This window comes from Haemaphysalis longicornis, unplaced genomic scaffold (genome assembly GCF_048455015.1).
Source record: "Haemaphysalis longicornis isolate Haplotype H1 unplaced genomic scaffold, Haemaphysalis longicornis Haplotype H1 scaffold_23, whole genome shotgun sequence".
NCBI lineage: Eukaryota > Metazoa > Arthropoda > Arachnida > Ixodida > Ixodidae > Haemaphysalis > Haemaphysalis longicornis.
Window position 1 is genome coordinate 220,107 of NW_027526306.1, and position 21,686 is coordinate 241,792.

The 21,686-nt window shown below is 47.7% G+C and overlaps 1 protein-coding gene across 1 annotated transcript in view; it reads left to right on the forward strand.

Annotated features, from left to right (window-relative positions):
* LOC144172495 (alcohol dehydrogenase [acceptor]-like) overlaps positions 1-21,686 on the forward strand; it is a 132,676-nt gene that overhangs the window by 54,501 nt on the left and 56,489 nt on the right. The gene's annotated exons all lie outside the window — the stretch shown is intronic.

The window sequence follows — 21,686 nt, forward strand, 5'->3', positions numbered from 1 at the left end:
TCTTTCGAAAATAAAGTCTTGTCTTGAAACTGCAAACCAGCTCTACGTCCGCTTTCTTGCCTCCTTCAGCAGCCGACATTCCGGGCTGCTACAGTATCAAGCTGCTTAGCGCTGTAAAAGTCTGCCACTCATGCCACCCATCACGCCAGGAGTTTGCTGCTCGGTGTCTGGAAGAGCCGCGGCTGTTCATGAACCAGAATCGTGAATACACACCTTCCCTTACCCTTCTTGCTAAATGAAACGGAATGAAACGTAAGTGTCCACAAGGCGCGGACCAGCGATATTCTGCTCTCTACTGGAGAGTAGCTGGAATTACCACGGGGTTTTGAACGAAGTAAATAACAGTACTGTGTGTCCAAATTAGAGAGGATGGTACCGCACCCAGTAGTGCTGTTTATGCCAGTGAGAAAACAGATTGCTGGGCAAGGTGGCATGTATTTGTCCTAAAACTTGAAGCGCAATAAATACAATGAAATGAAAATAGGATGACCGCACAAGGGCTTGTACCGTTGTACTTATTCTGTGTCGTTGTGTTTATCGCGCTAGAAGTTTTAGAAGAACGCACCAGTAAACCCGGGTGGAACGTCGCAGTTTTGCAAAAAGACTGAGACCACGTCTTGGCTCCTGCTTACCGGTTTTTTCACGCAAGAGTAGAGCTGGATGAAATCCAGCAGTTTCATTTCTGAGCGATATACAAACGTCATGCATTGTGATGTCGCGTATATTAGTGATAGTTATATGCGCCATATCTTAAGTTAACATCCAGGGCAGTCACTCTTTCTGCCGAAGCTTTCTGTAGAGCTGCCAGCATGATGTCGCCATGTTCATTGTAACTGTATAAACTGCTGGCAGATATTATTTTAGTTTTGATGGGAATAATTGTTCAATTAGCTAAAATATTGAATTAGCTAAGCCAAGTGTGGTTAAACTCTATTGTGACGGCCGCCTCTATTGTAAATAACCCAATGGTATTGTTACTACGTCCATTTTCCCACACGGTGCTTCGCACCCGGAAATGTGAAAGGGAAAACATCGCAATGAAACTGCTCGGGTATCAAAGAAGTATGGAACATTGGTACAGAACACCCTTAGTTTTACCCCGGCCCAAATAACATGGTTGCGTTGGTGTTCGCACAATCATCACCAATGAGCGGTTAACTTCATCAGTACTATCAAGGGAGATATTGTCGGGACGCCGGGGCTAATAATGGCAGAACCAGGTGGGAAAAAAATACGGGAATAAATAAATATAATATTGTGCTTCGCTATGTTACAAGGCTGTGTTATTTGATGGAGGCGCTCAGAACAAAAAAAGGCGGGTGATATTCGTCATTTACGAAGCAACTTGAAATATGATAAGTACGCAGCCTTAGTGAGGGGGTAGTGGTTCTTGTTATCATGCCAAATAGGAAGTACACGTCACGACAACCCTAGTCACCAAAGGCTAGCCGCTAGGTGGTCGTTAGATTCTACCATAATGTCAAAGCCCCATTAAATAACTTGAGAACGCAGATCTGTGTGATGGCGAGATTCGGTATAACCAAAATTTGCTTGAAGATTGCAACGTACAAAGCAACTGCATGAAACACACAAGCGAGCGAAACAAGCGGTACCCAGAACAGGCCTCCTATCCTCCGCAGACAAAAAAAAACCTGGCCATTTCACTCTTCGTTGTTGCTGCGCAGGGAAGATGCGGGCGTCACAGATGTTATCGCCGTGCTTGTATGACGAGCGTGCGAAGGACTTTCGTGTCGGCTTTTAGGTCATGACCTATTCACAGTCTGTCGCGCACGTTGCAGCTCGAGTCATAATGACCACAGAGAAAGTCTCCTTAAAGGGACAGTGAAGTGATTTGTGAACATTGCGGGATTACTAGCGCAAATTGTAGTCCGGAGTCCATAGGCCATGTTTCGACCACTCTGAGCGCGTTTACGCGAATTTATTTAGTAAAAAATCAATTCGAAAATGCTGTCCCCCTTCCTACACCCTCGCCCACTTTCTGTGGCGTTTTCGTGTGACGTCAGCAGGAGATGAGCTGGCAATTGGCTGCGCTACTGCACGGCTCGCCGACCTTCCTACCGAGTCAGTCGGCCCAGCGTTTATTCCGCCGGTCGCCGACGGGTCGTCGCAATTCGATCGCTCAGTTAAAACTAAGCCACAACACGTTTGTGAATGGAAGAATGTGCCTTTCTTTACTTTGTTAGTTTGTGCACTGTATCAAGCTCCGAGTCCGGGTCGCTCCACACAAGCGCTCCACAAGTGCACATGCGACGCTTCGCTGACTTTACGCTAGTAGGAAAATCTAAGGCCACTTGAAGGCGGGAGAGGAATCAGCGAAGTCAATATAGGTACTAAGGAAATAAAATCAACTGAAACTGTTACCGTAAAGCGCAAAACTAGGGAGCAGGAAGCACTTTTTTGCGCTGGGTGAACAAGCACAGCGGTCAGCACCATGACAACACATCTGCGAACGCTTTTCCGGCTAAGAAATGCGATTGCTAGACGTGAGATATTGTCGAAGTTTGGGGGACGCTTACTGCACGAGCGCTATACAACAAATAGACACCTAACGCACTTGAAATGCTAAAACTAAATAAATGTGTAAACTGGTTATACATTATATACTTTATATATCCAACCACCGGCAGATCTGGCTCGTGGCCGAGTGGTGTGAGGCGCTAGAATTTTTTTTTTTTGCGAGTAGATTTTTTCGTATTCGGATGATGTTTTCTAAACTGCGTTCACCATTTTTGGGCCGTAACGTTCTCTGCTCCACGACCGAGTTCGCAGAACGCGCACAGACTGACACTGACGTGCTAGCGAGTTCTCGTTGTCGTGCTGTTGCCACAAGCACCGACTGAATCAGCACACCGTTGGCCAAGTGCGAACACGCTTTTTACGATACAGGCATGAGTGAGGCAAGCTCCGAATATGCGGGAAAAGCGCGTGGCATCTTAGCGTCCACGGTGACGATGAGGGCATTTATCCACTGCGTAGGCTTCGGCTAGTGATTTCTACGATTCCAAGCCGTCCTGGGAGGCTTGTCTTAGGCACTTTACAGCCGACAACATGGCAGAAGCGCGCTACGACGATTACTGAGATATTGAGAATGCCCATCCAACGATGACGTCGGATGTCAAGCTTGTTGTTTTACAGAACCGAAACTGAAACTTGTTTAAATGCTAACCTCGGACATCGTCCAATCACGGTGCCCCCTCCTCCCGACGTCACAGCCTTTAGTTGGCGCGGCCGCCACAGACCGCGCATGGTAGTTTTTCTTCTTTCCCGCTTTATAAAATAATTAACGTCTTATCAACCGGATAAACGATAAAAAGTGTGGTAATTTGAGCCAGTCTACGCAGTGCAAGCCAAACCTGGAGCTTGACAAATTTACTTCAGTGTCCCTTTAAAGCCTTGCGCACACGCCTTTGAACTCTTGTATTTCAGCACCTTGCCCTCTGAGGCCTTTTGGGGCGATTGGTCGTTTATCGTACGTTGGTTGAAGTGCCGTCTCGTGATCACGATATTCGGTAGCCGCATTTCTATTGGCAGGCCATCGATGATTGCACACGCGCTCCTCTTATTGGGCTCTATTCAGATCATATTTTGGCAGTCGAGCCATACTCGGTGGAGCCTTTGTAAGTCTGCTGTATGACATGCATTACACAGATGTGTGAGCAGTGCCGCCTGTCTCGCAGAAAGCGGTTTCCACACCCACCAATAGAGGGCGCAGTAGTCAAGCTGCGGTATGCTCCCTAGGGAGCATATACAGGAACTCTAGCTGCGGCAGCTTTCTCGCCCTCCCGCTAATTGAGAGAGAGGGAAAGGAGCCGCCTGCGCCGATGGTAAACACGTGGACAAAGACAAGAAAATATTTGGATCGCCAATTCAGTCTGTTGTTTGCCATAATTACTACGGACCTGTGGTGTTTTTCTAAGTCTACCACGCTGGCAGTACAGACTCTTTGGCTGAGGGGTATAGGTGTTGTAAAGATTATTATTTCTGATGTACTGTAGCAATTTGTAATAATATACTTGACTAGCTTTAAGCAAACCGTGTTTGGAAAATAAATCATGGGTTCTTAAATCCTGAATTCTTCTGTGGTAATTTTCAAAAATTCTGAGTACCTTTTTTGCAATATAATAAGTCTATTGTAATTATGAGCGGTCGTGGTACCCCATACCAAGGAACAGCATGACAGCGTAGAATAAAACAGGGTATAGTACAGCAATTTTTTCAACCAAAGGGGGATAAGAGATGCGATTTTAAAGAGGCAACCAACAGTTTTACTTAGCTCAGAACACAATTTTTCTACATGTGTATTCCAAGATAGGTAAGTTCTAAACCAAATACCTAAGAATTTCTGGGTTTCTACTTGGTCTATTTTACAGTTTCGGAACAGTATCGTTAAATTTGTATTTGTTGATTTATTGACTGGCGCAAATATTATATATTTAGTTTTACAGACATTTAATTGAAGTTTAGTCATATGCAGCCAATTCGACAGAATATCCATTCTTTTGTTAACGTTTATTTCCAGGTCAGGAAGTGATTTTGAGGAGAAGAACATATTAGTATCATCGGCATACATGACTAACCGTGGGGAGTTAGGTATTGCCGACAAGTCATTAACGTATAAGTTAAATAGCAATGGGCCAAGTATTGAACCTTGGGGAACGCCGCTTTCTATCTTACATTTAGTGGATGTTGCGGTATGTATTGACACATACTAGTATCTATTACTTAGATAGTTTCTTACAAGTTCTAATGCAATTCCACGTATTCCATAGTCGTGTAGTTTTTACTGATTCGAACTGATTTACGGATTTACTGATTCGAACGCTTTGCGCAGGTCTAAAAAGATACCAAGTGTGTAAAGTTTTAGGGGTGAAGTGCCTTAGGGGCTCAGGGTCTCGGCGTCTTGTGTCGTCGTCATCATTCGTAGTCGTATTATTATGTGGTAGCGTTAGTAAAACACCGGGACACTCGTTTTTCAACACCTCGCGCTAGAACGTAACGCGTTAACTGAAAGAACCCACCGGGACACTCATTTTTTGTTAGCGCTTGCTTTCCTGGTTATATGCCGTTTTGTTCTTGCTCTAACATTAACAATTGCAGTTCACCGTTTTCAGTTTCACTTCTCCTCTGTCTTCGTAGTCGGGATGTCCCGTGTATCAGCGCGCGCCGTGTGGCAAGAGAGAGACTTTCAAGCTTTGAATACACTTATACGCTGCATGCTCGTCACTTCCCAGCTTTCACGTTAGTGGAGATGGCCCGCTTTTTATATCCATATTTTGCTTCGATTTTTCCGCTTTTTTATAGATTTATTTCGTAAAGGTCGTTTATACGGTATGTATTTTTTTCCTTTTCATTCCTTTTTATTTTATGGTTTTTTTCTGGTGTTTTTAAACTATTTTCGACCAATACGCTATTAGAACGATTAAATGCGTTAAATTCGCGAATTATAGATATCTGGTAATGCAGGACCACAGAAGTTTCGACTGTTTACACAATATTTTATCCATATGCCACTTTCGCTCTGGGCTTCTCTATTTCTTCTTAGTTATGGCGATGGCGTTGACTGCCATCCATATTTTTCATATGGCTACTTCTCTATCAAACGTATTGCAAATATTGTTTTGATGTTGTTTATTTTTCTATTCTCATCCCTGAATAATATCCATTTGCGCTATTAAAACGAATAAATTGTTTTCATTTTACCTGTAAGGCGTTTTTTGGCAAAGGCTGAGCGTTACACGGTTGGGACTGGTGGATACACGGCGAAGAGCGGAGTGCATTAAATTCACGTTTTTGTTCGGGTTTTAACGTGTATGGTTCTCTAGAAAAATTAATATAAGTAGTAAATATTCTCAGCAAACTTTGTAAAAGTCGTGACAGCGAGAGCCGGCAGTGGTGGCTACATGGGATAAGCGCTTTACTAATCAGCATGAATATGCGGATTCAATCTTTCCGATCTGTTTTGTAACACAGGCCCAAACATCAAAACTTCCTTGTTCGAAGTATTTCAACAGATATTTCGGCTTTGTTATGGACCCCCGTTTTGCCAGAATTGATACATAGCGCCCCACTGTGACGCGCAGAGTACCAGGAAAACTGTTATAAAAAATCCCGCCATCTCCACGAAGTGAATGATGATGAGATGGGCGAAGCTAGAATGCTTATCGGTAAAACCGTGAACCATTCGCCCGCACATCATATAAAGACTCGACACGTCAAGCTTACCACCGCTCCGTCGACGACGTCGGTATTTGTGGTGATTATGTAGGGCTTGTTTGGCACGATGAGAATCTCCATGTGTAAGTTGGCGAATTCGGTGTGTGACATTTTAGCCACCCTGGCTGTCGCCTTCTGCAGAGCGTCTTGTGTCGCGTACCCCCGGTACGTGTCTTGAGCTCGCAGGAGATGAACGACAACCTCTTCTTCTTCCTCTCCTCCTTGTTGGGTAGCAACGAACGCGTTGAACGTTTTGACCCCTTTGGCCAATCTTTGGTTGGCCAATCCCTATGGGGATCCTGCCACAATCATCACTAATGTGCCGGATACAGCAGCAACGAGAGACGGGACAGGGCTTGAGCAAGATGAGACTTTGCCCCTAAAAACTATGGCCACAGTGGGCCCGAGCTGCGCTCTCCTGGACATAGGAGGCTGAACACACCCCCGTCCCGTACCCCTTGGCTCTAAAATAAACGTTGGTTCATCGGCATCATCTCAAGACGGAAATAAAATATCTTTTCGGAGTGAGACAAACGAAACATAAGAAACTCATAACAAATCTCATTGCAATTTGTCCTCGCAAGAATATAAATGATGTGGAAGCATGTATTCTTAATAACCTGCCGTTTGCTTTCCTAAACACCTGTATATCCCCTCGGCCGATTCAGTGGTTTTGCTACAGCTTGCTGGACATACACCTTCGGAGGTTGAAGACTGCGCATAAATTTTAAGTGCGAATGCACTTCTTAAGCGATCCTCAATCGTCCGCCGCCGTAGTCCGCATAGCAACAGCTGCGGGTGCGCGCGCTCCTCGTCTTCCCTAGCAACGGGGGGAGATACATACCCACGTGGGGGATTGGCCAGGAATCGGGCGTGAGAAGGGCTAATGCACCCGCTTAAAGGAGTACTGACACGAAATTTCAAATCTGAGATCCGCTCTAGCAATCAAGTACAACGACAACACAAATAGGTGTCTGTGAATAAATGCATCTTTCTTTCTTTGTAGTTGTGTATGTGTGTGTGATCCCTCTTTCGCGAACATTACCAAACTGCGCAAATTCAACTCGTGCATTCGCACTTTCACATTCTTCCCCTCGGGGAAATGCGGGGAATTTTTTTCAAGAGCTCGCAGAGCTGTGGAGCCACTGCGTTAGAAATTAAATGTCATCTGTGGCGAGTACGGCGACTTGGACAAGAGAAAAGAACTGTATTGACAACTAATTACACACGAAACATAGCCGCTGGGCGTCACCCTTCTTCACCGTCCCATTTTACTCCAATCAGCGCTGACTTTTTCTCTTTTCGGGAATAAGGTTTCAAAAACCTGGCCCATAGTACGAAAAAATTAATTCAGTGATCGTCGTTGCTGATCGTAGGTGATCGTCGTTGGATTCGGCCGTCCATTTGCTCCTCTGGGGTTTTGTACGCGTTCTTTTTCTATAGTCGTTATACACAAACGGTGACTTCGCGGAGATTCCCGAGCCTGAATTTTTACGGTTCCTGCGCCTGAATTTTTACGAGACCAATGGGGGCCCTCTCCCCTGGATGCTGCCTTGAGCACGGCGATGACCGCGGTATCTGCCACGCAAGGCGTGTGCGACGCTAAGAGTTCCTTTAGCGTTACGTGCCGGCGTTAAAACCACTTCAAGGCAACCCTTGTCAACGCCGGTTTCATTGATAACCTTCTTTTCAAGTGAAGCTTGCGTTGCCTGATGCACCTTCGGTAGTGGCGTACGCCGAATCACCTTGAGGCAATGTCAACGGATGATGATGATGCCATTGAGGCGTTTAACACCTACTCACTTGGGGAGATTGGCCAAGGACAAAGTGGTTACTGCGGCCCTGTTAGAGCATGTAGATTGAATTATAAATTGAAACAATTCCTGGGATTCCCTGTCTCGGGCGCAGCTCTCGCTCGGCATCACGCCACAATAGGAGCCAATCACCTTCATCGTTGGCATCACGCCACATCACAGGTGCAGTCATTCGCTCTCGTCGGGCGGTTCACCTCATATAGCGGCATGGGTAGGTCGCACGTTTTTCGCCCCGCAATAGTGTGGCACCCATTGAAGAACGTGAACGTTACCGATAGTAGCAGAAGAATGTTCTGCAATAATACGAAACATTTCCGTTCGGGTAAAACTCAGAGAAATGAAAAAGTTTTGTTTTGGTAGATCGATGGTGTTGCGTTTTCATTTAGATTACAGCCTTTTGTGTTTGCGAGTAGTGTTTTTGATTTCTTAGGTAGGTAAGTTAACTGGTTTATTCAGTACAGAGATTGGAAGCCAATATGCCACCGGCTACTCTACTGCACGGACTGAAGAATCGTAAACCCGTTGGTAAGAACACAAATTCTTGACAAAAGTGTTCGTAATGTCCAGTAGGTGTCCATAAAACTCCCTCGTAAGTTCATATTCAGGTGTTTGCGGTAAAGGGCTACATGTTGTGTCAATATTTTAAAGCGTTCTGCGGTCATTGCATTTTCATTCTGGTCGTTTCAAAGTTTTCACTCAGGTCAATTTTCACGTGCACCCCAGTTACCTGATGTAAGGGCTAATAATTTGTTTTGGTTACGTGGTTGGCCCGCCTTCTAAAAGTTAACGCTTCGGCCGATGCGTCTCCCTTCTTTTCCGCAGGATGTCATCGCTGTTTTGAGGAGATCCTGTTATCAGTGACATCTTCACCAGCATCCTTGTTCCCGCACTTCCAAATGTGATGATTAGCTGGAAAAGCATTTCTTCGGTGGTAGTTTAGGTTGCCATATGTTCGTGAGTGGACACTGTAACGAGTGCGGCGATAACCCTGATGTCTAGCAGGTACGGCTTGTGTGATGGACAATCTCGCACGTCTTCGTTTGTTGCTTTTGAAACCTCTTTAAAGGAACACTAGATAACGAAGTGAATGTGGTTTTCCCGTGTCATCTTTCTTTCTACCTGATTGCCGTCTCTCAATTAGGGCTTCTTGTGATGCGCCTATAGCTATTTCAGGTTAAAACTCCAGCTGTCTTCTGTATACGCCGTTACTGGTATTTCTGGGTGTCTGAATCTTCTGTCCCTCCTTACCAATCTTCAGTAGGTTTGTAGTTCTCTTACGTGGGGTTCCGCGTGTGCTTTTTGCGGTCACAAGGAAAGTAAAATTTGATTTGGGTAAGGAATCCCGTCGTCTCGATCTGTGTAGATCTGAAAATGATGGACAGGTTTCAGAAACATCTGGATTCGGTTAATTCTTCACCTTTGGTTAGGGCTGAGTTTCTGTTGTTTCACTTTACGTCGGCCTACTGAGTTGACGCAAGACGTCAGGATATGCACACTCAGCAACGATGTCACGACCACAACGCCTTCGTTACAAATAAATAGCAGTATTTGTACCTTATTTGATAAAAAAACGTGAACGCTGGACGCCATGCTATTTCACCATCCTCTCTCGCCATCATCGTTACTCACACATACTTTCTCGAAGAAAAACGATTCACCGCATCCTCAACTGTCGTGGTTCCTAATTTGTGCCTCTGACACAAACCATTACTGTAATCCAGCAATATATTTAGTAGACAATAACTTAAATATTACTTCTGTGGCATTTTTGTTTTTCTGTAGTCTACAACTTTTATTTTACTGTAAAGTTTTATGACCATCGGGACGTGCTTCATTGTTATTGTTTGTGGTTTCGGGGAAAAGGAAAGAAATTTCACTGGGGGTGTTTGAGCTCAGAAGGAAAATCACCCGCATACAACCCAGTGCGGGGGATCGGGAGTAGAGTGGAGTGAAAGGATGGGGCATTCTTGGGCCATAAGCCATAAGGATGGGCCATAAGCACAGGGGATATGTTTTCTCGTCCTGCCTGCAGCAACCTGGTGTCGTAACAGAATGCCAGCTAAACAGCACTTATTCGTCACCGTGCCTGCAGCGTGTTGGTGAATTGAAACGGTTCTCTGGCATTGTCAAAGTTCAACTTCCGCTATAAAAAATTACACATGGACCACTGTACAACAGCCTAACGGTCACCGAAAAAAATTTCCGGCAGGACGCACTGAAGCACCTCATGGGCACCATACGTCAACAGAGTGGTCAACGCGACTGCCAACCGCACGATGGGGTGGAATGTACAACGCAGTCTCCTTAAAGTATTGTGAAGTTTCAAACTGGTTCTCGAAAGCCACGCGCGAGCAGCTGTAATAGGCGAATTCTGCTATGCTAATTCCCAACAATTTTTTTTAAATTACCGTAAGTCTGTATGCATTTTTGTCTCCCGTGTTGTAGAGTAGTGCTGCGGCCTAAATTGTCTTATATCTGACGGGAACTCTTTGTTGAGGTGGGTCAGGTTACCCCTATATACCTTCAATTATGCTTATAATTATACTTAACCCTTAATTCTCAGAAAATTGTCATTCCTCCATTTCTTCACAGATAAGAAAGATTCCTTTGATACGTTTTGTGCCCTACTTGGTTTTGAAGATATTTGTTTGGGCAAGCACTTATGTCATATTGTAGGTTGCTGCGCAGTTATAAAATTAAAGTATCGTTTATGTTTCACTTTTATCTCCACAGGAGTGAACTTTACATTACGCGTCATGCGAACCACCGTAATGAAGGCAGCCAACATCAGCTTGTATACCTCTACTCCTGCTTGTGAAAATTACACTGCATGGACAGATGACCACATTAAGTGCTTGGTGAGGGCTAATTCACACACTGGGTGGCATCCGTGCTGCACTGCACCAATGGGGACCCACGCGGAAGCGGTGCTTGACTCCAGACTGAGGTAATGTAAATGAGGTATCTTATTTCTGCTTGTTTTATCTACTGGCATGGCCATAGCGAACGGGAATTATGGTTACTCCACGGTAATTTGGATAACTTGTGCTTTTCTATAGCAGTGGCTGGTGCCATTCTGAACCACCATGATCTCCGTGAAAGCAAAGTCCGTGAAAGCAAAGCCATTATTCCTTTCTAAGTTTCGCTATTCTGCAGAGTCCTTTCATACCCGTCCGAAACATTGCAGCTATATTCACGCCAGTTCAATAACTCCTGAGCCGCTCCAGTGTGATGCAAAACATGATAAAGTAAAAATAATGATAAATACAAGTGTCTTCTTTTCATCGGAAATGAACACTGTGGGGATCCTGGCGCCCGAGGCATTGCGCGGCTCTTTTCCCCCTTTCTCCTTCGTCTCCTTCGAGTTGCTGGCTCGTCTCGGCGCCGTTGTGTAGAGCCGAGCCGTCTTCTAAAACTCCTGCAACCGTTGCGGCGATAGAACACTGTCACGCAGCGGGGGCTCCGCCCTGGTGTTGGAGCTAACCTCGCCTCATTGGCCCGTTTGAACGATGCCCGAACACCACCCTCGCCAGGACGCGAACGCGCGCCCTGCGCGGGGGTCGGTTCGGGGAGACGCTGAGGAGGACAGCCGAAGGTGCGTAACTATTTCCTCACCGCCCGGTCGCAGCTTTTTTGCGCCGGCTCTAAGCCCGCTAGCCCTTCCGGCTGCCGGCCCGTGCCTTCGGTTGATCCTCAGTCCGTTCACTCACATATTAGCCGTACCTGACACTCGACGATCGCGCCGTGCGGTACGCGCCTGGGAACGAAAGGACAGTGTCTTTCTATTGCGAGCCCATCGGCCAGCACCCCAGATTTTGCCCTTATTGCTGAGCCCACCGGTTCAGCGCGCCGAGGACGCGCACACTTGCGCGTGGCGCCAGATCGCCCATCGCCCCTTTTCACCCACGGGGATGTTGAAATGTAACGGAAGGGGTTGGCGCGAATAAACTCCTTCTGATGTACTACACTGGGCTTATTCCTTCGTCGCCCCCTACTCCACCTGCCCAACAGAGGCGGTGTTGAGCTGGCGCGACGGCGTCTCAGTTCCGTGAGCGTTCTCAAATAGCTCGAACCCGCGGTGGCTCCTCGCAATGTGCATGAGTGCATGCCTTATGCAATGCTAGGGTGGTGCATATTGTGAGGTAGAGACCACAACACGAAGCCCATAAACCTTACAATCATTCAATCTATAATTTAAGCGGCCCTTAAAGAGGTTTTACTGATACATGGGTGTTCCCATTTTCAGCTAATTCAATGTCCTAGTAATCACCTTCTTTACGAATTTTGTCACAGCGACGGGTATTAGTGGAGTTATTGCAAATCAAAACAGCGCATTTCTGCCAGCACCGCGATTCTGCATCGTTTGGTTCACTTCCTCGCACCGCGCGAGCGTGACTGCCCATGATGCTTCGCTCCTCGGGGACTTCTACAAAAACATACACTGTCGCGCGTCGTCTGCTTCTGCGGTATTGTGCGCCTGAGCATCGCTTTTGGGACTGGGCCATCTGAATTTGGGCGTTTCGTTTCGGCCGTTTTTTAAGTGCAGAGCACTTTATAGTATCGCCTTGTCGTCGTAGCCCGCTAACGGTCGATGCGACTGCCGGCATTAGGCGGCGCCGCGAGATAACGGACCCAAATTAAGCCTCATGTACCGTCATCAGGGGGTCACGCGGAGGCTTCGGAAACCACGCGCTTTAAATAGTCATAATTGTTCGAACTTTGTGAACCGCTGGCGCTTGTCATACATCTCCCCGTTGTTTAGCGTAAAGAAAAGTACAGCTACATTTCAGGCGAAATCTTTCAGGCAAAATTTCAGGCAAAATAACCGGCAGCCCCGCGTTCATTTAGTAAGGGACGCTCGGCGTGTTGGTTTTTACGATGGTAACCAAAAAACGCGGCCGCGTAAAAAAAATGGCCAGTACGAATTGCGCAGAAAGGCTCGACACGCGCAAGAAACAAATTAGCAGTGGCTTAGTTCGGCTATGCCAGGATATACGTAGCGTGAGGTAAGGTTCAGCTGGTTATTCTTAGGTTTTCTGGTTGTCTAAGATTAGCTGACTATCATGCCTATTGCTGCTAAAACGATTTCCAATCCAGTATAATCCAATCCAATCCAATACAATCCAGTCCAGCCACAGCTCCTCGCGCATTCGCAACACGGCTCTCCAGGGCCACGCGAAACGGCCATCAAGCGGCTCCGGCGCAGCGTCACACCTGGCTACTGCGCAACAGAGGTGCACAGCTGGGCACGAGCCGGCGCCAGTGCGTCTGCCGCGGTTATGACGTCAGTCCTCTGGAATGCCCAGACCGGCGAATGTGCAGACCCAATTCCCTACGGATTGCAATCCAACACAATCCAATTTAATCCAAGCCAATCCAAGCCAATCGAATCCAATCCAATCCAACACGAGCCAATCCAATCCAGTCCTATCCAATCCGGTCGGATCCGATCCAAACCAATGCAATGCTCTTCGCGCTTGCGCAGAACGGCCCTTCACGGCCCACACGAAACTGCTCAACCTCGGCCAGTGTAGTTTACGCTACAAAAATTACGCGTTCGAAATGACTCAAAACAGCTCCACCATACGAAATTAAATCAAGCACAAAAACAACAGAACTCCCGCTGGCACAGTTTCAGGCGGGGGGCGCGCCAGCACTACGAAGGCGGGAAATTTGAAATACATACAGTGAGCGGATAACAACGCTGCAGCCCATGATGGCGAATCACTGCTCTGTACTTCCGACGGCTTTCACACTGAGTTGAACGGCTTTACTTTTTTGATGATTATTTTTATGAAATCTGCACTCCGCTGACGGCTCGAAAAGCTGCACGGACATGCTTTGCTTACTTGATATTGCTACATGATATTGCCTATTTGGCCGCTCGTTCGCGCCAATGGGGAGCTTGGTCGTGTTGTGGTGATGCCATGGACGCGCGTACACAGGCCGTTGAAGTGTTCCATTCCGTTATTCCGATCGGTTCTAAGCATTTCTCAAACGTTTATTTGGACATCGCCGTGCTCCGGTAGAGGGGGCTGGCTTGGACTTGGACCGAAGGAACAAGAAACTCTTTCGAACGCCGAAGCGCTCGATGTGCCCGCTTACACCGGACACCCAGACCCCATAAAACCGGCCCCATGCGAAGCTTCCTTCGGAAGCCATAAGCGCCGTTTCAAATATCAAACGAAACCGGTTGCCTGGCTAGGCCGACGTGTGAACGCTGGGCTAGGCGTTGCACAGGCGGTGCGTTCATCTCATGCTGTCTGGCGATCACGTCGAGCTCATAGTCTTTTCTCTCACCCCAACCTCGCGTGTAATATAAACTGGCTTTGTGACACCTGTCTCGAGTAGTTGTGGCCGAGGTCCGGAGCATCCATGTTCGCAATTAGTCAGATAGCCATCTGCAGTAAGTACCCTAACCATTCACGGGCGATAAGGTTCGTACAAAGTGCGGGCACGATTTAGAGGTAGCCACATCCACGCGCAAAGAACGAATTGTAAGCTCAGGCGGGTCGGTTAACCACCTGCAGTCCATATTTTACGTTTTGCCGTTTGCTGTCGGGTTTGTTGTTTGCAAAAGCTCGGGTGTTCACCATGGTTGGGTATTCACTTCGCTAATTTCGGAGCAATGCTGCTCCAAAACGAAACTGAAATCATGATGGCCCGACGACCGTTTGGCCGACTGGTATTGTCAGCGTCTTCGGTCAACGAGCCAGTCACACTACGCGGACTTTCGATCGGCCGACGTGTTCGCGTCGCGTCGGCGTCGTGTGGCAAAGCGCTCTCCCATCTCAAAAGTAGCCGTCGCCGGCATGTCCTCATCGTCTGGGCCTAGCCAACGCGCCTTAGCGAGGATCGTGGTAATAGAGTAAAAAAGATAAATGTGGACGAGCACGATAGCGTTGAGTGGGCTGCCGGAAGCCCTAATTAACCAAAGGAGCAGGCGCGAGCCATCAACGATGAGCGGACGAAACTTGTCGTCACCGGAAGTGCGAGAAAACGTCGCCCAATTGCAAGATATCTGCTGCGTGACGCGCATGGGAGAATCGATGACGAACGTTCGGGAAGATGGCGGAGCCCGAAAGCACGCCAGAAAGGGTGGGAACGCAGCAACCAAATTTGCCACAAAATTTTGATCTTTCTAGGGAACAAAGTTATACATGGCTCAGATAGCTTTGACCACCCAAACTAACGGTTGCGCTAGTTCATTTAGCGTGCAAAAAGATATTCAGGACCCCTTTAATAAACAATTCGACAATGGAGCAAAATGGTAACTGGAAGCACGATATCCTCATGTCGACCATTTAGACACATTTATTGCATACGTAAAGAATGAGATTTTTGGCTATAAGTCGTCAAACGTTAACACTGAATAATAACCCGTCTTTATATCGGTACAGCATACACTCTTAACCTACTCAGGTAAATGTCTGGCCAATATTATTCACATGGGTTACACACATTACTATTTTTGGGCACTGCATTTGCGAACACTATTCTGCATCGCGGAGTACAATGTGTGATCTTCTGTATACAAAACACCTTGGCTGCCCGAAGAGTGAGAGAGGGAGAGAGAAATACTTTATTCAAATTGGGCCTGTCAGGCGGGGTGCGTGGCCAGCAGCCGCAGATGCTCAGCGATGTCCGTCGGGGCTTGTTGTGCCGCCAGGTCAGAGCAGCCCAGCGCCGCCTCCCATAGCTCTGGGGTGGTGATTGGGGGTAAGGGTCTTCGGGACAGGCCCCCATGTGGAGCTGTACGGTGGCCTTCGTGCCGCATGATGTGCAGTTGGAGATGAGAATAGGTAGGGGTGAATACGATGAAGGAGAGCTCTGTTACGTAAAGATTCTGTTTGTAGGAGTCTACAGAGCTGTTCTTTCGTCTAGATGAGCAAAAGGCGCGTGGGGGGGGGATGAGGGAGGGGGGGCGACGGGGTATTGGAGACTAGAGAGGCGGTAATACCTGGTGATCTCGTGGTAGCCCAAGAGGCTGTCGCGTGCTGACCTGCCTCTGTGGGAAGCAATGGGGTGGGCGGTATGCCCTGGAGGTGAGCGCTCGGGCCGTTGTATGAGCCGCCTCATTGCCTCCAAGCCCCGTGTGGACAGGAGTGCATATTGCCGCGAACCATACATTGGGTTTGTTTATTTGTGTTTTGCTTTTACCGCCCGACTGCGCCGGTCTGTGGACTTTGCATTAATAGTGTTAGGGCCTGGGGTGAGGTGGAACCCGCAGCAAAATTTCGAATGGCCATTGTCGGATAATATGAATTCGTGGTAGGCCGGTGCGGCAGGGCTAGCGCAATTGCCGCCTCTTCCGCCGTCTCCGAGGTACGAATTGTGAGTGAGTTGATTGGTTGGGGGGGGGGGGGGGGGGCATTAATAATCGCTAATGCGAAAGAGTTCTCTGACGGTACTCGGCGGCAGCTACGTCCACAGTGGCGGGCCGTATGGGGTAGCGTTCTGCTAAGGCCTTGGCTGGTTGCTCGCTGCGGCGCTGGTGAATATGAAGGGGCATATTGTGGGGTAGGGGACGTACTTTGAGGCAAGCGTGGGTGTAAATAGGCATGCGGAGTGTTGAACCTGTAATAATAGGCGCATTGAGCTGTAGGCGTTGAAGGCGGTGTTTGCCGGGGGTAGTTTTGGCTAGGCGGCTTAGTTGGCTCATGCGGTGCGCCTCTGGCAACTCGTGGGCCGTGTTCTACACCCCTGTTCCTTCTAGTCTGGCAGTGGAGGTGCCGGGTGGAAGTTGCAGAGTTGCTTTGTATACTGCTCAATTAGGGAGGAGGAGGTACGAAAGAGCACAGGTGCTTTGGCTAACATATGCTTGAATGAGGCGGAGCCTATCTGATTCCTTAAGCCCATGTTTATTGAAGCGATGCGGCGAAGGATTCCGATGGTTTGTGTAACATGTGAAGAAAGGCGCATGATGAATTCTGTGTTTTAACGATTACGGTTTATGACTAGGGCTGAGGATTTTGATTTGTGGGACGATTGGCAGAGGCTTTTAACGTATGTAGATTTGGATGTTGGGAGTTGGGCGGTTTGCGCGCTTTGGAGGGAGGAGAAGTAGTTCTCATTTAGATGGGTAGTATTCGTGGCCGGCTATAGTGGCTCCCTCAACCATGGCTGACGCTGCTGCTTGGAGAGTCTCCTCTATTTGTGCATCACTACATCCGCTTCTCCAAAGTGTGATGTCGTCTGCGTAGAGGCTAAAGTGTATGTAGCGAATGCAATCTAGAGCCTTTGAAATATGAAGGAGCGCTATTGAAAAGGAGAGGCGATAGCACGGCTCCTTGCGGGGTACCTACTGGGGGTAGGTGAAGCTCTCTGATTCTGAGGTGCCTAGTCGGGGGCTTTCGATCCGTGAAGAAAGGAAAGCTTTGACGTAATTGTGTGTTCGTAGCCAGGGGAGATAGAAGAAAGGCCATGGAGGATTGACTGATGTGAAACCCGGTCAACGGTTTTTTGAGGTCAGTGCTAAAGTCGCTGCCGTATCAGACTGTGTGTGTGGGGGGGGGGGGGGGAGAAATGATGTGGTAGAGTTGGAGATGAACATCATTTGTCGAGAGTCCGGACCGGAAACCGAACATGGTGGGTGGCAGGGCGTTGGTTTGATTTGTGTTTGGTGAGGTGGCATGTATGATATGTCATAGCACTTTTCCGACACAGGAAATGAGAGACATCGGCCGGAGGTGATCTAAGCCCGACGTTTTTCCGTGCTTGGTGGATGAGTGAAATGATCGCATGTGTCCGTGACGCTGGTAATGTGCCTTCTTTCCGGTGTTCGTTGCAGATGTGTGGGAGTTTTTTATAGCGGTTGTCATCAGGGTTGCGTAATATTTTGTTAGTTACTGCGTCTCTCCCAGGAGCCGAACTGGCTTTCGCCGTCGGCTGCTTAGTGCAGTCCAAATATTTTTATGACTCGAGTCTGTTATTTCAGCCGGGATCTCAGGGTCAATCGGTTGGTAGTGGGCTCTTTTGTCTCGAAGGAGTTGGGCTACCCATGCATCCAGGGACTGTACTGTAGAGGATTCAATCAGTTGTTCGTTGGGAGTGGACCTGAAGGCGTGCCAGTCTGTTATGGTGAGCTTGATGATGCAATGGTCACTTCCAAGAGTGCGGTCTATGTTGTGCCAGTGTGCATTGGATATGCGATGGGTAAGAGTGGGATCTGGCGTAGTGCCTCGTTGTACACTATTGCCAATTCTGGTTGGTATGTCAGGAGGTACCTATGGGACAGTGGGATATTTAAGGGGAAAAATCATTTATTAGAAGCTTACTGATTTTTGTGAATGAAAGACATGCAGCATTTTTCAATGGGGAGGTAGTAATTGCAGGAATTACAGGTTTTGGTCTTGTGGAGGTCAGTGGCTAATATCAAAAAAGGAGGATAAAGAAATGGCGCCTTACGTACTAGTGGTGCAAGGCTGGAAAAACAGCGGAGCTTGGGGGTCGACGTAGCTTCTTCGGATTTTAGTAGATTTTGCTATGCATTGCTAGGATTTGCTAAATTTTGTTAGATTTTGCGATGTTCTGGCAATGTTGGCTCAGTGCCGAGTGGGGCAAGGCCGTTTGTGCCACCCATGGATTTGCAGACTTGACGTTGGAAGTTTTCCATTACTCGAAGTCCGGTGTCGCTTTGCTGGTGATTCCGCTGGTACTCCCTTTCACGGGTTCGGTGCTCAGGATCTCCCACTTTTCGCTGGCATTTAGGCCCGACGGTGTTGGGTGCCATACTCGGGGTTGGATCGAAGCTGTCTCATATATTCTCGAGCAACGACATGACTGCGTTCGCGCTGTGCTTCTTTTTCCTCGGGAGTTGCATACGTCTTCGGTGGAGCCATGCTTTGCGGGAGTGTAAAGAATGTGCTCGGCGTGGAGTCACCAGACGCTGGGCGTCACCGACGCGTTCACACAAAGGCCGCGTCGGCACAGTGACATTAAAGATAGGCAAGGCTTACTTCGCCTACGCAGCTGCGTGAAGTCGTTCAAAGCTTGGCGCGGCGTTCGTGCCGGGTGGCTCGTGCCGCAGGATTTTTTTCTCAGTAATTTTTTGCTAACACCATCGAGGAGAGCTGAAGCTTAAACAGGTTCGCTGTTAAAACTCAGCGGAAAGGTGAAACAAGAATACGAGGAAATTATTATAAATGTGGACAACGTTGAATAGCAGTGGTCGAGCGATACAGTAAGGCATACGTCCTGCATTGGACATCTGTACAGAGCTACGACGACAGGGAAGATGACAATGTTAGTCATTATAAGCGTTTCCAGAAAGAAAGAAAGAGAGAGAGAGAGAGAGAGAGAGAGAGAGAGAGAGAGAGAGAGAGAGAGAGAGAGAGAGAGAGAGAGAGAGAGGGAGAGGGAGAGAGAGAGAGGGAGACAGAGACAGAGAGAGAGAGACGGAGAAAGAGACAGAGAGATAATAAACGTTTACTTGAGCGAACGGTGGTGGTGGTGGTGGTAGTGGCGGAAAATAATAAAAGCGCTACAGAGTGAGCTTCATTAAACCGTCGTGTTTCTTTGGTTCTTGACAACGTGTGGGTTTGAGCTAGTTGGTAATACATTATAAGATTTTGAAGCTCCAAATATTTAGACCGGGCACGTCATAAAATTTGCCGCTTCAAAATCTTATATTTGCTCCTTGGTTTCCTTGGGCATTACTCTTCATGACAATAGAAACATAGTAAAATCAAGTCTATTCTTCGTCCCTGCGATGCGCCATTGTCTCCTAAGAACGTTTAACTCGCCTATATACGCGTAATTATTAACATGCCGTATTGCAGTAGAACAACTTATTGAGTAAGATGGCGGGAGGCCCTGACGGGAAAGGGAAGGTTGAGGCGGTAGCTTTGCTTCGGCGCTACTGCTTTTTGTTCATATATCCGCAAAATGTTGCGCTGACGTACCGAATATTCGGCGGCAACGTCGTAAACTCGTGGATTGCCAGTGAGCCGGGTTATGCCCCTAGATCGTGTAGGAAAGAAACAGTGACGAGCTTTGGGAAGGGGCTCCAGATTTTTTGGTGCATATATATGCTCGCGGACATTTGAAGACTATGATGTGGGCCCGATACCTAATGCGTCTACTAAAGCGGCCTCAAGCAAGACATTGCTTCATTTTCGAACGTGTCCTGATGAACAAAATGCACAGCGCAGATAGCTGCAGGAATAAAGCACATATAGCGCCTTACCCAGCTAAAAAATAACTATACTCCTTAAATGCATACCATGCTGTACGGCTGAAAGATACATCCTTTAGTATTTACGAGCGCCCACGGCTGCGTTTCGATCACGCGAGGAGAGGTGCGTAGGCAGTAGCCCATCACGAAGCCAGGAAACCTCCTTCGTGGTGTATTTCTCCTGTCTAGAAAGACCCTATGCACAAAACGGTACGACCGGCCATTTGTCTGAAAGGACTCAGTGTAAAGGGGAGGGTAAAGACTGCGCTAAATGTCATATCTATCTTTTACCTCGCGAAGGAATGTGTTTTAAGATGCCATTGTGTACAGATTTCAGGCTTTGTCACGCTCCAAATGTAAAGGCAGAAAAATCTCGCTCCTCGGCAAGAGGCCCGTTTCATCCAGAGGTGTAGGCCAGTCATTGAGACTGACAGGCCCTCAGGCAACCAAAACCAGTTACGTGTGCCATCAGGCGGTTTTTATTGCGCCCAGTGCTTGTGCCAATTGTGCAGCATGTATCAAAGCAAGCTGCAAAACGCCTGCCTGCTGAACACTTAAAATGCTCCGTTGAGCAATGTGGTACGCAAATATAACTGAGATAGGAGTTTAAAAGCCGCCATCCCGCAATATCTCACCGAAAAAAAAACTAAATTGAATGAACGTGAGCGAATATAAAGCAAAATACGCCTGGGCTAACAGAAGCACCGTAGTAGACATCTATGAAATAATCTATGCCATGCCATCTAGAACCATTTATCGTGCACAGTAATATTTATACACATATATTTTTGTTTTTCCTAGGCGTAATCAAACTCGTAATAAAACCTGCTGCGGTATTTAAACTTGCGCTGTCGTGCTCAGCAGCACACAGGCTTATCCACTTGACAACCGCAGCTGCTAAGCGAGCTGTTCCGAGGTCGGGCCGGTGGTCGAGGATCGGTTGCCGGACTCCCAAGTCGCAAGACAGTCAATGTGCAAGAGAGAACTTTCCGTCGCGCATCTAGGTCAGATATACTTAGCAGGTAGTTAGCAGGGTTCTAGTCAGCTGCATGAGAAAGCCCTGGCCCTGAAGCCACGAAATGGCCCCGGAAAGATGGTGACATCGAAACCCCTCCCCCAGCTAACATCACTGGACTATTTCCAGTCGTTGCTACAAGCGTTAGCGAGAAGTGACCGCCTAAATTGCTCTGTTGGGCTGGTGGGATGAGGCAGCACCGAACGCAGCCGGTTGAGGTAAAGACGGTTGCTGCTCTGGTACGGCCGATATGGAAACCCTTGGACGCTACTTTTTGCTATTTGGCAAGATAAGCACCAGGAGTAGGCTGCAGGATTCGGACCCAAGAGGCAGCTGGCTGTGGTGTATATTTGAGATGCACAACTCTCTAAGATGCACAAGATGCGCAAGAAATCACGGCAGCTTGTCTTGACCAAACAGCGTAACAAGATGGGCGAATTCGGCAAAT